The 13,854-nt window shown below is 36.4% G+C and overlaps 1 long non-coding RNA gene across 1 annotated transcript in view; it reads left to right on the forward strand.

Annotated features, from left to right (window-relative positions):
* LOC141571336 (uncharacterized) overlaps positions 1–13,854 on the forward strand; it is a 518,221-nt gene that overhangs the window by 461,006 nt on the left and 43,361 nt on the right. The window contains exon 6 of the long non-coding RNA XR_016019140.1: positions 6,277–6,394. This is a non-coding gene — a long non-coding RNA (uncharacterized LOC141571336). The remainder of the gene's footprint in view (positions 1–6,276; positions 6,395–13,854) is intronic.

The raw sequence follows: 13,854 nt of genomic DNA on the forward strand, positions 1-13,854 counted from the left end.
CAGTGAATGACAAAAGCAGGAAGATGGGATGGTGGTGTGCTCATGGTAACCATACTGGTGCTGGGGAGGCAAATGGAGAAGCCCAGGGCATGAACTGTGTTCTGGAAAAACTTGTATGAATATGAGGAAATACTGGAGGGACCACTGGTATAACAAAAGAGGCAGCAGTGGAAAGAATGCTGCTGTTATTTGCATACATTTGTGATTTTCTCATCACTGAAAGTAAATCCGTGTAAGGCACTGTGCTAGGCAATTACATAGATTACTTCACTTAATTCTTATGACAGCTCAATGAGGTAAATATTATTATAATACATACATTATAAAGGAGGACTCTAAAATAAGCATGAATAAGCAAAGTAATTTGCCCAAGGTATGCAAATAACAAGTAGCAGAGGTGGGATTAAATCAAACTCCAGAACCCAATACCATCCTTTAGGTGTATTCATATACAGTAAAAGTCATCGTTGTTGGTGTATAGTTTTATGAGTTTTGTTACACGTACACAATTATGCTAACTACTGCCACACTCAAGGTATAGAACAGCCTCATCACCTCCCCAAATTTCCTTATGCCCCTTTTCAGTCAATCCCTCCTCCTTCCCAGCCCCTGGCAACCACTAATCTATCTCCTGTCTTTAGTTTTCACTTTTCCTAAATGTAATGTCAATGGAATCATAAAACATGTAGTCCTTTGAGTCTGGCTTCTTTCATTTAGCATAATGCACTGAGATGCATCCATGTTGTTGCCAGAAGTAGCAGTTCATCTTTATATTTTTATTGCGAAGTACTATTTAGTTTCTATGGATGTACCATTGTATGTTTATCCATTCATCCATTGAAGAACATTTGAGTTTTTTCCAGTTTTTCAGATCCCAATATCTTAACCATAATAAAATACTATCTTCTCTCAACCAGAAATCTTTCCTAATGATCATAACCAATGTCCCCAATCGTATCTTTTATTGTGTATTCTTCCTTGCGTCCCCTGAGCTAGAGCTAGAAAGAAACACCAAATCCGTGTTGTCTCAAGCACAGTCCCACAATGCCAGGTTCTCTCTCATGCAGAAATGCCATTAAATTTTCGTTATGACCGTCATGCAGTACATGTCACATAGCAAGGGCCTAAAACTGTATGGGGTGAATAAAGAAACAAATGAATACCAAATAAATTATCCAAATTAATTTTCTAGCACAATAGGTAGAGGAGAGGGTAGTAAAATTAAGATTGGTAATTCAGCCTTGGTGTAGAAATATATAGAGTTCGATAAATGATACAGAATGTACAAAGAAGCATTAATATAGGGTTCTAGAAGTCCATAGTTTATTTCCCTACACTGTATCAATACCATTATTTGAAAAGTGAAAAAAAAATAATGATTCTCTATCTAATTTTATAACATCAAATAACTACCTATCTTTTCCCAGTTTTAAACATTATTTTCTTATGTAATAAACTAGTTATTTAATTGAATTGACCAAATCTGCTGTTACTTTGACATTGATGTTTTTCTGCAAATTTGTTTTCTTATGATAACATAGCCTCAGAATATTTCTATTCAAGTTTAATTCAGGTTTCCAAAATCCTATTCCTTTTAATAAGGCAATTTACTTACTGAATTCAATCTACTGCAGTTGAAATAAGACTTTTGCCTAAATTCAAGTTTGTGACACAGTTTTCTTTACTTTTTCCTCTCTACAAAGGGTATAAGAGTTGATGCAATGAGGAAGTACAGGTCTTGGAGTCAGAAAAATTTGGTTCCATTCCAAGTCCTGTCATTATCAGCAGTGTGACTCTTGGCTAGTTTTAAAACCATTCTGAGCTTTATTTCTTTATCTATTATATGAAGATAACTTCTGTGCCTTCTGCCTGTGAATATTGGGAGGGTCAAAGGAGATTATGTAATGAATACCCTTTGTATTCTTTGTAATGAGCAAGTGTGTCACCAAAGCCCAGGGCCACCCTGGTACTACTAAGATTTTCCATGCATAAGATTTCCCTGACCACGAAGTCTACCCACACTCTATTATCCAGGGCTTATAAGTGTTCTGGGCTTTTCAAAATAAGCAAAGCTTTCGCAAAGGTTAGTGTACGTGGAGCTTAGTAAAACCTTGTGGAGTTGATGAGTTCTTTCTCATGACCTGAGGAAGCCCCTCACCTCAATGACACTGTTGACCTTAACTCCTTTCCAAATGCCCTACCCCACCCCTGTCAGGCTAGATCTACTCTGAGGTCACACCCCACCCCCGAATCTCCAGCATAGGTTACTGTGCTTTAGACTCTCTAAAGCCATGGATGGGTGGTTTGTGTGTCTTTCTATAATTAGCCCTTCACTTTCCATTTTTAAAAATATGTTTTGAAACAATCTGGGTATCTCTAATTAGGAGAAAAGTTCTATTCGATGTACTAGGAAAAAGGAAAGCACAAAATGAAGATGTCAAGGTAACATTAACTGGAAGTATAAAGCTCTACACTAATAAAAATGATACTTATTGTATATGTCCTCTCTAACTTTGATAGTTAGGTTTCTGACATCTGATGATAAGGGAATTACAGATGAGAAATATTAGAACTTAAGAGAAAAATAAAGTAAAAGACTGAGGTAGTGAGTGAACTGATGGAAGTTTTGAAAATGTTTTTATCTCAATTCAAATAGTACATATTAAATAAAGAATAGTCTAGTGATGATTTATATATCTCAAATTAATACAAATTGGGAGTATAGTTAATTTTCTACTGCCATTTTTTGTCCACTGCTAACTTTATAGCATCTTCCTGCCACAGTATTTTTTATGAGATGCTTATAGATTTGTTTTGGTTGGTAGCAAATAATATACATAAAATGGCATATGGTAAATATTGACTCATTCAACTCTGTTCAAATCCCCTTGTGTTATGCTTTATTGCATGACTGCCTTATAGATTCGTTTCTGGAAGTACTTGGTTCCCACCAAACAGATGTACCCATGAAAGACCTGGCAGGCAAAAGTGAGATGGGAGAGTTTTGCTAGTGGGCAAAAATACGTGAAAGTATTTGGCTTTTCTGCAACAGCAGAAACGAGGCTCTATGTATCCAGCCCATAATTTTGTGGGTGTCGAGAGTTTGGTGGCATATCCATTTTATTGGCATGGCTTGTGGCTGTGATGGTGTGGTTCTGGAAACAGTTGTTTTGGCAGCAGCTTCTTGATTCTCAGATGGTGAAAGAAGAAACGTAAGCTAGAGCCCACAACTGAGGCAATGGCTTCCCGATTTCTCAACTTCCTGATCATTCCTCACCTTCCCTATTGTGGCAGCAGCAGCAGCAGCAGCTCCTTTGGTGGGTTAGTTCTGTAGTGTTGCTTTCAGATTCGTTCTTGGAACCTCCGCTTAGAGCTTGTTCCTCAGGCTCTTCCACATTTCTCAAAGCAACTAAAACTCCTTTCCATATTTGAACCCTGGTCTATACACAAACAAAAATGTATTGGTGAAATTTTTGTCCAATTTTGATACCTTTCTTATTTATGATTTGAAATGATTGACTCTCTTCTCTGGGTTTCTATAACTCATCCCAAGGGTATAAAGGAACTTGTATACCTGAGATGAAACAAGATTGATGCAATCTTTTTTTTCATAAGTTCACTTTTTATTTCTCAAATGCTCTCCTCATAGATAGGGTTACTTATAGTGTCTGCTCTGTGCATCACAACTTTAAGTCAGAGCACACTGAAACGTTGCGAAATTGGGTTAATTGTCCACCTGTCCCTTCTTTAAAAGGTACAATCCCCACTATATAAGCAGGTAGCTGGAATTAATTCTAAAAGCAAAATTCTTCTCAATGCTTTCATATTTTCCAAGTCTGCACTGCAGAAACCTCACCTACTTTTTCATCCTTTTTTTCCTTATAATCAACCCCAAATCAAGTGGTTTGAGATTAGAGAATATGCAAAAGGAAATTGTTATAAATCTGGAAAACTACATAGAGGTAAATATGTATGTATTAGAATGTGGTATGAGTAGTGGTCTTGGATGGGGAAGAGTTATCATTCCCTTTGTAGTTCAGTTTTTGGTCAAAGTGATCAAAATATATTTGTTTTCATCTTTTGGAGAAAATATCACAAAAATATTTGTGAGAATTTTTTTTTTAATTTAAATTGATCCAAATTTCTATGTCTCCATTTAATTACTAAAAAAATAAGACTAACACATTTTGTTTTATGTTTTCTTTTCGTTTCCAATTTTATTTGGACAAAATTTGAAGACATATTTTCTTCTGATTTCTTTTATCAATGTCCTTGGATATTATTGATAAAATAAAAAGGTCATGATATGTGTTTATGCTTTTACAACACTCTTTTGCTTATTTTGCCTCATTTTTAAAAGCTCTGTTATGAACAAAGGAGAGGGAAAGAGGGAAAGGGAAGAGGAGGAGGAGGAGAGGACATTCTGTTTTTCCCAAAAGAGTAAAATAATACTCACAGGCACAGAAATTGCAAATTGTTGGCTAAAGACTGGTGAAAACATTCCACCTACAGTCATTGCCCTTGAGAATGCACTTTCTGTCTGGTGTTTAATAGTCTGGCATTTTAAGTAGTACCCTGAAGCTTATAAAATATATTTGGTAGTTTGCTTTGGATTAACTTTAACTACTTTTTTTCTATATCTGGATTTGGAAAAAAGGGAAAGGGGAAGAGGTTGGCTGAAAAAAGAGTGGGAGGCAAAGTTGAAATAAATACAGTCAAAGCAAAGGATTTTCTTAGAGGGGCATTAGTCTGGCTTCAGCCATTAGTTTCTGTATACTAAGCCCATCTCAAAGCATGTACATAGGTTGATTGTATAATGCTTGTTAGGAAATAGTCTTCCAGACTGAAGGGTTCATCTGTGTCTCATTGATTGATACTTCAAATGAGGCCAAAATTGGGCCTTGGATAATTGAGGTAAAGCAGATTCTTGCCCATTCTACCGATATCCTTATCTCTTAGAAATACTGAGGGACTTTAAGGGGGTGATATTTGCAAAGCATTTTAAACTCTGTTTTAAAAAGTTCAAATCTCTCTAGTAATAAAAATGTTATAAATCCTGGACTAGACACAGGTATAAAAGTTTCAACCTCATCCAGATTTCGGATTTCAGTGTATTTTAGATCCACCACATAAAGAAAATACGAGCCCTTCTATGAAGGGAGAATGCTAATGTGTAATTTTTTCCAGACGTAAGCCTAAGTCCAGGGAAAAGGGGGAGAAACACTGCAAGAAGACAAACAGAAAGTATAACCAAAAATAGGATACCAGTCAAAATAGGGAAAAAAAAAAAACCTTAAAGGTTTCAGAAATTAACATAGGCTCTCTGTCGGGAAAAAAAAAATGCATCTCTATTAAAGAACATAGAAGAATTGATTAACAAAAGGCATTCCATTCTCCTGAAGGGAAGAATTTGATAATATATATCACATATTTTAATGAATCTATACATTACATGTAATTCCAAAAACATGTCAGCTTGATATTTTTTGAACAATCTAATAAAGTTATTCTAAATGTGTATGAAAAGGGGAAAAGTCATCTTTGAAAAGGTATAGCAAAGGGGAGACTTGTCCTATCAATTGCTAAAACGTATTACAAAGCCTTAGTAGTGAGAATAGTCCATTCATTGGAGCAAATAGCGATAGGCAAATAGATTTCTGGAACAGAATAGAGAGCTCAGTAATAAAATTACATATACAGAGAAATGTAATACATGATTGAGTTCACCACAAACCCATGGGAAAAAGAGGGATGGACTGTTCAGAAAGCTGGAAATTTCTCTCAATAGATGATAGATAGATTGAAGATAGATAGATAGATGATCAATAGATAGACAGATATTCCCGAACTAACACAGGACCCAGTGACTCCAGGATGAAGGATTTAGGATTATGACCTAAATGTGAATGATGATATAAAGATCATAGAAAGTAAAGTAAGATGATTTAAAAAAACAAAAGAAATAATTCATTTTATCACACAAAAATTAAAGATTTCAGTTCAATGAGAAACATCAGGGACAAAATTAATTTGCAAGTAACAGATTTGAAGAAGTTATTTATTAAGTCAAAAGTTTATAAGGAACTTACATATACCACATACAAACAAATAAGCAAACACTCCTGAAAATCAATAAGAAAAAGATAAGAACTAAATAGAAAAATGTGCAATCACATAAGCATGTAATTTACAAAAGAGAAAACCCAAAGGCTAGCAAGCATATGAGGAGATAATTTAATATGTCATTAATTAGATTTACTAAATTTACCATTCTAGGCATTTTCAAGCATCAAGCAAACTGTGGGAATATGAGAACTATCATGTACTGCTGGTGAGATGCAGCCTGGTGAAGTCCTTCTGGAAAACACTGTAGCCAAAATGAATCAAATGCCAGGTAATATGCCTTATGAACAAGCAACCCACCTCCTGCATATGTATCAGAGAGCAAAAGCAGACAGATATGTATGAGGACATTTAAGTGTGGTATTTTTTTAGATATTGGGGAGTTGGAGGAAATCAAGATGTCTACAGCTGGGGGACTGGTTAAGCAAAACGTGGTGGATTTCCCTATGTATGGAATGCTATGGAGTTCTTAGAAGCAACCCGCTAAATGTATACACAGCAGCAAACATAGATCTTAAAAACAATGCTGAATGAATCAAGAAAGTAATGAGATTTAGAGCACAATTCCATTTGTATCCACGAACAATACATGTAACTCATATTTTTAAGGATAAATATAAGTGAAAGACTACATTTCAAACATGTTTAAATATGCCCTATTCATTGATGACATGGGAAATGGAAGCAAGGATTGAGGATGTAAGGAAAGAAGGAGGGAAGGAAGGAAGGAAGGAAGGAAGGAAGGAAGGAAGGAAGGAAGGAAGGAAGGAAGGAAGGAAGGAGAGGAGAGGAGGGAAGAAGGAAGGGAAAATAAGTGGGGCCTTACATGGAGCCGTGATAACCTAATGCAATGATTTCTTCAACTCTGTAGGAAAGACTAAAACTAACCAAAACACACACATACACACAAACAAAAAAACAAACAAAGAAACAAACAAAACCCTAAAAAAATGCAAAGGTCTTGCCTACTCATCTTTGCTTCTTCCCCCAGGCACCACAACTTGGCTGTTTTCCCCTAAGTATCTCTCCTATTCCAGAAGCTCCAGTGGCTTAGCCAAGCTTCAGAGTAGATGACAGGAAGGAAGGATACTTACTCTTCCCAGATGCTTTCTTAACCTCATCTTAGCAAAGAGCATTCCATTCCAGGCCACTTTGTGTCCTTCAGTTAGGGAAGGGATTCATCAGAACAGGAGGGTACAACAAAGTAGATGTTTTAATTCATTTACTATGTGTGTTTTCCCTGGCAACGTGGTTAAGGAGCCAGCCTAGGATGATGCTCATGGGAGCATGGTTCTAAGGGAGGAGATCATTTTTGATGCCTGATATTCTGCCATGATTAACAATTCACATCGCCTTCTTATGTTGGTTATGATGAAAAACAGCATTCCCTGTGGAAACAAAGGGAAATTTTGCCTTGGAGGGTCATCCAAAATTCTGTTTGGAAAGTGAACCTCACAAGCACATTCTCTAAGTTTATTTACAGCTCTGCAACTATCAATAACAAAGACAATTAAATTAGCTAGGTCAAAAGTTCATTTTAACCGAAGAAATCTATTATAAAATTAAAGTTTGTGGCCAGTGGCCCTCCCCAGCTCTTCTCACAGGAAACTGATGGAGAGACTCTTTGGTTTGTTAAAATTCAGAAAGAATTAATAGCTCTCACATTGGAGAATATTACGCAGAAAGAGTGCACAGAGTTTAAAATACTTCACCCATGTAAATGAGCACTGGTTTCATCATTTCATTTTAGATATTGTGGGTTTTTTAAAAAGAATCAATAAAGAGGAAGTTGGGAGGGGGGAGGTAACTATTCTCAGAGAAGCATATTCTGACTGCTCCAGGATGGTATGTAATTTGCTCCGTTGAAGCCCGAACAGTCAATAAGTCAAGATGTGGCTTTAGCTGCGTCTCAGAATAAACACTGGATTTTTTTCATTAACTGATCAAATACAGTGTTCAAATGGAACTGCAATGTTCTTTTGTGTGGGGGAAAAATAATGGATTACAACAAATATCTCAGGGTTTTGAAGGCTACCCTAAGCACAGAGGTTAGCAAGACATTTTCTTTGTCAACCTCAGATCACCCTGGTCGACTCACAATGGAGCCTGCATTTCATTAGGCCTCTTTTCTGACTCAGGAAAACAAAACAAAACAGAACAACCATGTCCCTGGTGTCCAGTAGCTCTCAATGTAGCTTGACAAGTACATTCTAGCAGGGTTCTGCTTCTGTGATGTTGGTGGTCTGATACCCTTCACACAGATTCCTTTTCCTTCCTCCCTTCCTCCTTTCCTTCCTTCCTTCCTTCCTTCCTTCCTTCCTTCCTTCCTTCCTTCCTTCTTTCCTTCCTCTCTTCCTCCCTCCCTCATAGTTCTCTTCCTCTTCCTTTTCCTCTGTCTCTCTCTCTCCCTTTCTTCTCTCTCTCTCTCTCCCTTTCTTATTTTCTTTTTTTCTCTTTCAATTAGTACAGCTGACTTTTTATGGGCATTTTCTTTTAGTAACAATATAAATTCCCAATGAATTAATTAAACGTTTATATCTAACCCAGATACTCTCCTTGATCCTCAACTAGTATTTCCACTTGCCTTAAGGACTCTCTACTCAGCTATGTCATGTTCAACAATTCCGTACTGGTTGTATTCTCAGTCTCCTCAAACATGCACTGTTTATATTTTTTATCATCCATTTTCTGTCCACCCACTGTCCCAATCTAGACCCATGGGAAAACCACCTAGACCTCTCCCATTTTCTCACAACTTTTCTCAAGCAGCCCATCTCCATGCCAAAATTAGGGAACCTGGAGAGTCATACCCAACCTCCAGCACACTGCATTCTCTGACAAGTTACATGAAAACTCAAGCCTCGTTTTCCGCATCTGTTAAAATAGCCATAATAATGGTACCTACTTCATAGTGTTGTAAGGATAAAATAAGATACCCCATGTAAATCACATCACGAAGTGCCTGACATGTCGTAATTCTCTATAAATGCAAGCTAGTTCTATTTTCCTACAAATAGTCTTTCAAATTTGTTTCATCTACTCTGCTCTTAACTCTCCTTTGCTGACCAGAAAAATCCCATCTTGTCCATTCACTACCTGGCTGCCAGTGTAATGTCAATGCTCTAAAGCATTTGCTGTTTTACCATTATCTTTAAACTCAAGTGTAAACTTTTTATAAAGGCATATAAGGTACTTCACACTGGCCCATCTATTATTTGGCCTCATCTCCCACTTCTTTACCAATTAGCTCCAGACACAAGAGCCTTAGGTGGTCCCAACAGGCTATGTTTCTTTGTGCTTCCTTGTCATCCCTCTTCCCTCTTCTTGGAATGCTTTTCCTCTTTTGTCACATATCATTCTGCATAATCTAGCTCCACCCATCACCACCTCCTTTATAAAGCCTTCTTGACCTTCTGTAGGCAGGTTGAACCCCATCCTTCTCCATGTTCCTAAAGCCCTTTGCACTGGCCGCTAAGCATACTGCATTATGAAGATTTGTTTTCAAAATAGTTGCAAAGGCAGGTTTGTATGAGAAAGAAAGGGAATTTGTTCTCTATTTTAATGATCCCATTTTCTGGACAACCTCTCTCCCTTAGACTTGTGCTGCCTTTGAGGATATTCTATGTTTTTTTCTCTCAATAGTCATAAACTTTCCTCCATAATTCTACCAGGAATTTCAATGGGGATGTTGGGTTCAGTGATGTAATTTCAATCATTTTTCACATGAGTTTCATTTTCCAATTTACCACCACTCATATTAGAACTTGGTAAATTCTATCCTCATTTATTTCACTCAAAGATAAAACTGTCCACTAATGGTCACAAGAATTTGGAAAAGTAAATATTGAGTTAAGGAAAACATAAATAGAAATTCTTATATTATTCACAGAGGTTGAAATAGTTAACTACTACCTTTTAATAGGAATAGGGTCTATTGTATGTTGCTTTAACTTTTCCAGAGCATTTCTGTACACATTCAATCTTCTCAACAACTCTCAGTGGTATACAGAGAAAATATTATTATCTCTACTGATGAAGAAATTGAGGCTCAGAGGTTAAATGATTTTTCAAGGTTATGGAGCTAGTGAATAGCAAATCCAAGATACCATATCATTTGATTCATAATGTACTATGCTTTCCATATTTTTTTTCACTGCCATTTATATATTTCTTCAGCTGGATATCATGCCATCATTTAGGGCTTTCACAAGAATTGCATGTGCTAGTGAAAGTTTTGTTAAAAATTTCAGAGAGCCTTTAAAAAATATGTACATATTTATACATTGGGTTTTTATTTTATGATAATAAAAACACATGCTCATTATAAGTAATTTGGAAAATGAAAGTCCTTTTAAAAAAAAGTATAATTTTCCCCTGTAATGACAAATGCAATTAATATTTTGGTTAATTGCTTCCAGTCTTTTTTTCCGTGCTTGATTTGTTTGTTTGTTTTATGTTGTTATGGTCATAATTATGTTCAATATTTTATTCTACTGTTTTCATATATTTTGTCATAAATATTCTCTCATATTTTGAGAACAGGGTTTACCAACATTAATGTGTAAAAATATCCATTCCATTTTATAGCTCTATCTGAATTTAGTTAAATAGTCCATTATTATTAGTCATTTTCTATAATTTTTTTGTTATCCTTTGATTACTATATATTTCTCTTAACCGTGGATACCATGTCCGCAAATGAAGATCAAACATTAAATATACTTTATTTATAACCTATGTGTTAGGTAAGAGAATTCAGACTTGAAGTTAGTGGAAATGTTTAGTGCTCTATAGCGAGAGATCAGAGAATTTGAATAGGGGTATCACACCATCCCAGGCAGAGTAAGTCAAACTGGCATTAAAGTTTTTGTTTGATCCACATCGAGACCAGTAAGGTGCATCAATAAGCCATGCTCTAACCACTGGGGTTCTGTAGAACCTGGAAACCATAGCTTGATTTCAGTTTAGATTCTCCAGAGCCATTTTCCAAAATAGCATGTGTTCTGTGAATCTATAGATATTTCATTTTGGCTTTCTGACTGTTAATTAAAAGAGCTAACTTTATTTAAGCATCTTGTCTTCCTCTCTTGGTCCTCCACAATTGGAGATATGGTTCCAATGTTTCTAACAGCACCATGAAAGAGAATAGACAATCAAAGAATATTAGACTGAAGAGACTTCAGAGGACATCTAGTTCAAGGAAATAAAAGTATAAGGCATTTAGACTCCCTGGGTTTGAATCCTAGGCTTTTCAACTATTAGCTGTTTGAGCTGCGACATTCTTTAATCTCCCTTTACCTCAGTAGTCTAATTTATCAAATGGTCATAATAATAGTGCCTGCTTTACAGGACTATTGTGAGAATTCCATGTGGTAATCTATGTAAAGCATCTAGAAGAGTATCTGACTGATATGAAAGGCCTGAATAAATATCAGCTATTATTTTTATCACGTCACTTTATGGAAGCAGGGATGGAGGCCCAGGGCCAAAAAGCCAGTCCAACTATTTTTACATTAAACCAAACTTAGAAGAAATACATTGACCATTCATTTTGTAGACATCTTCAGCTTAGATTGGGGGGAAATGATTGTGCTATAGTTTGGCAAAGTTTTGCTTTCTATTTTTAAACTTGCTATCTTCAAATTGAACTTTTCGCAGAATTTGTAAACCCTTGTGTATTACAGAGGAAATTGAATCAATAAATTTCTGATTCACTTACCCTTAACTCATCAAACCATCATTAGAGTTATTTGATGTCTGGGGAAGCCTTATGTGCCTCCATGTGTGGAGGTGTGCATGTCTTCTCCTTCTAAACCAATAAATCTTTCCCAGCCAGCCATAAATAGCAAAGAAATGCCAAAAGAAGGAAGCAGCTTTAAACTCAAAATGGTTGAAAACCAAGTGAGCTTGTTCTGGGCAATTCACATGCTTTGACTTAACAAACTTTGATTTTAATAGATAAGTACTTTCATTCCAGAATGTATGCATTTTATTCCAACTGATATTTATCGGATGTCTAGTATGTGCCAGACACTACTCTATCAAAAAGGGAAACATTAGAACTCTTTTCAGTTCCAAGCTGGTTTTCTGTGACATCCTCTGAGAATGGAACTCTTCTGACTGGGAAAATGAAGACTTTTAAAAGGCATTTGAGATACAGGGTTTCTTTAGTGATCCAGCTTTGATTTCTTCATATTTTGCCATGGCTCTTCTAGCCCATTTCTCCATGGCTTTGGCCTTGCCCATCATCTATTAATATGGATTCCATCTTTTAGTCTCCTACTATCCCCTCTATCCATTTTGAGCCGCTTTTTGCACTACTCGTTCTGATATCAGTTCAAAATTGGTACTGCTCAGGGCTCTGACTTTTCAGTTCTGCAATTCTAACATGCACCACTGCTAGCAGAGTGGATACTCCTAGATTCAGTACTCATACTTCTGGAATTGAAACTAGAAAGAAACAGCAGCAAGCATGGTAGGTACAGTGCACCAGAAATACCAAGAAAGGAAAGCAATGGAAGGACCATATGGTTTCCCAAAGAAGAACGAGCACAGGAGACCCTCAGAACATTGCTAGAACTGGTTGTTAGTGCTTTGCTCAAGTCTAAAGTGGCTACAAGTCTAAGAATACAGTCAAAATAAGAGGTTTATGATTTCCCCAAGGCTGTGATGGACTAATTTACCCCAGAGTGATGTGGCCTACAAAATAACAGCGTTGTTCATAGATGTGCATTTGGGAATCCTTTGTATTCATTTGAAGACTTATTTGGTATTTCTAAGCCTCAGTTTCTTCAACTGTGAAATTAGGATCTAACTCATACGACTTTTATAAGAATTAAATGATTTTTTGCATGCGATTCATTTAGAACTTACTAAATATTCAATTAATGTTATCTACTAATATTATACTTTATTTGCCTTAGAGTAATAGGATGTCTAAATGAATCCCAAACAACAAAAGAGACTCTAGAGGAGGAAAAATTGTCTATTTTGTGTTTACAGAGAGGCCTCAGTTGCTTCAATTTTTACTCACTAAGCCGTAAAGATAGGTAGACTCAGCCATTGTTAACTTCTAAGCAGAGAGAAAACATAAACAAACATATAAATAAATAAATGAAATAAATTAAAATGCTGAACCAAACCAGGGAGTCTGATTAGTAGCAGCATTCAGGCTGAGGTCAGCCTTTCAACCTGCAGGCTGCTAAGAAACGCATCTCTGCTAGCAGTGAATTAAAACATCAAGAAAGAGGCAGGACTCAAACAAGCAGTGCCTGGTGGAACTGTGCTGAAAACCTGACATAAATAAATAACAACATCTCCTTTTAAAGACTTTGAAATAATCAGCACAATGTACCAAGAAAGATAGTAAATCATACCCTGCTCACTCTGGATACAAATATATCACCGTGGCAAGGAGGGTTCCTCTTTTACTGGGGGCGGGGAGGGACAGGGATCTCATCTGGGGTTCTGGTTTCAAATGCACCTTATTTTTTTGAGGTGGTGAGAATTCATGATAAACATGTTGATAATATGTGGGAGATAACAGGCCACCCACTGTCTCAATGAGTTATAGATTTGAAATAACCAGAGCTGTGGTATAAGATTGCAGCAGAGATCTCAAAACAAGATGCAGTTCTGGTGCAGGACATGGTAAGAGAATTGTAGGCATCTGAGACTTTGTACTGTGAGGATTTTTAGGTTCTTCTGAAGTCACTTTTTTTTTTCTGAATA

Source organism: Rhinolophus sinicus, chromosome 16, assembly GCF_057876585.1.
Source record: "Rhinolophus sinicus isolate RSI-liver-muscle chromosome 16, RSI-T2T, whole genome shotgun sequence".
In the NCBI taxonomy this organism is placed as follows: Eukaryota; Metazoa; Chordata; class Mammalia; order Chiroptera; family Rhinolophidae; genus Rhinolophus; species Rhinolophus sinicus.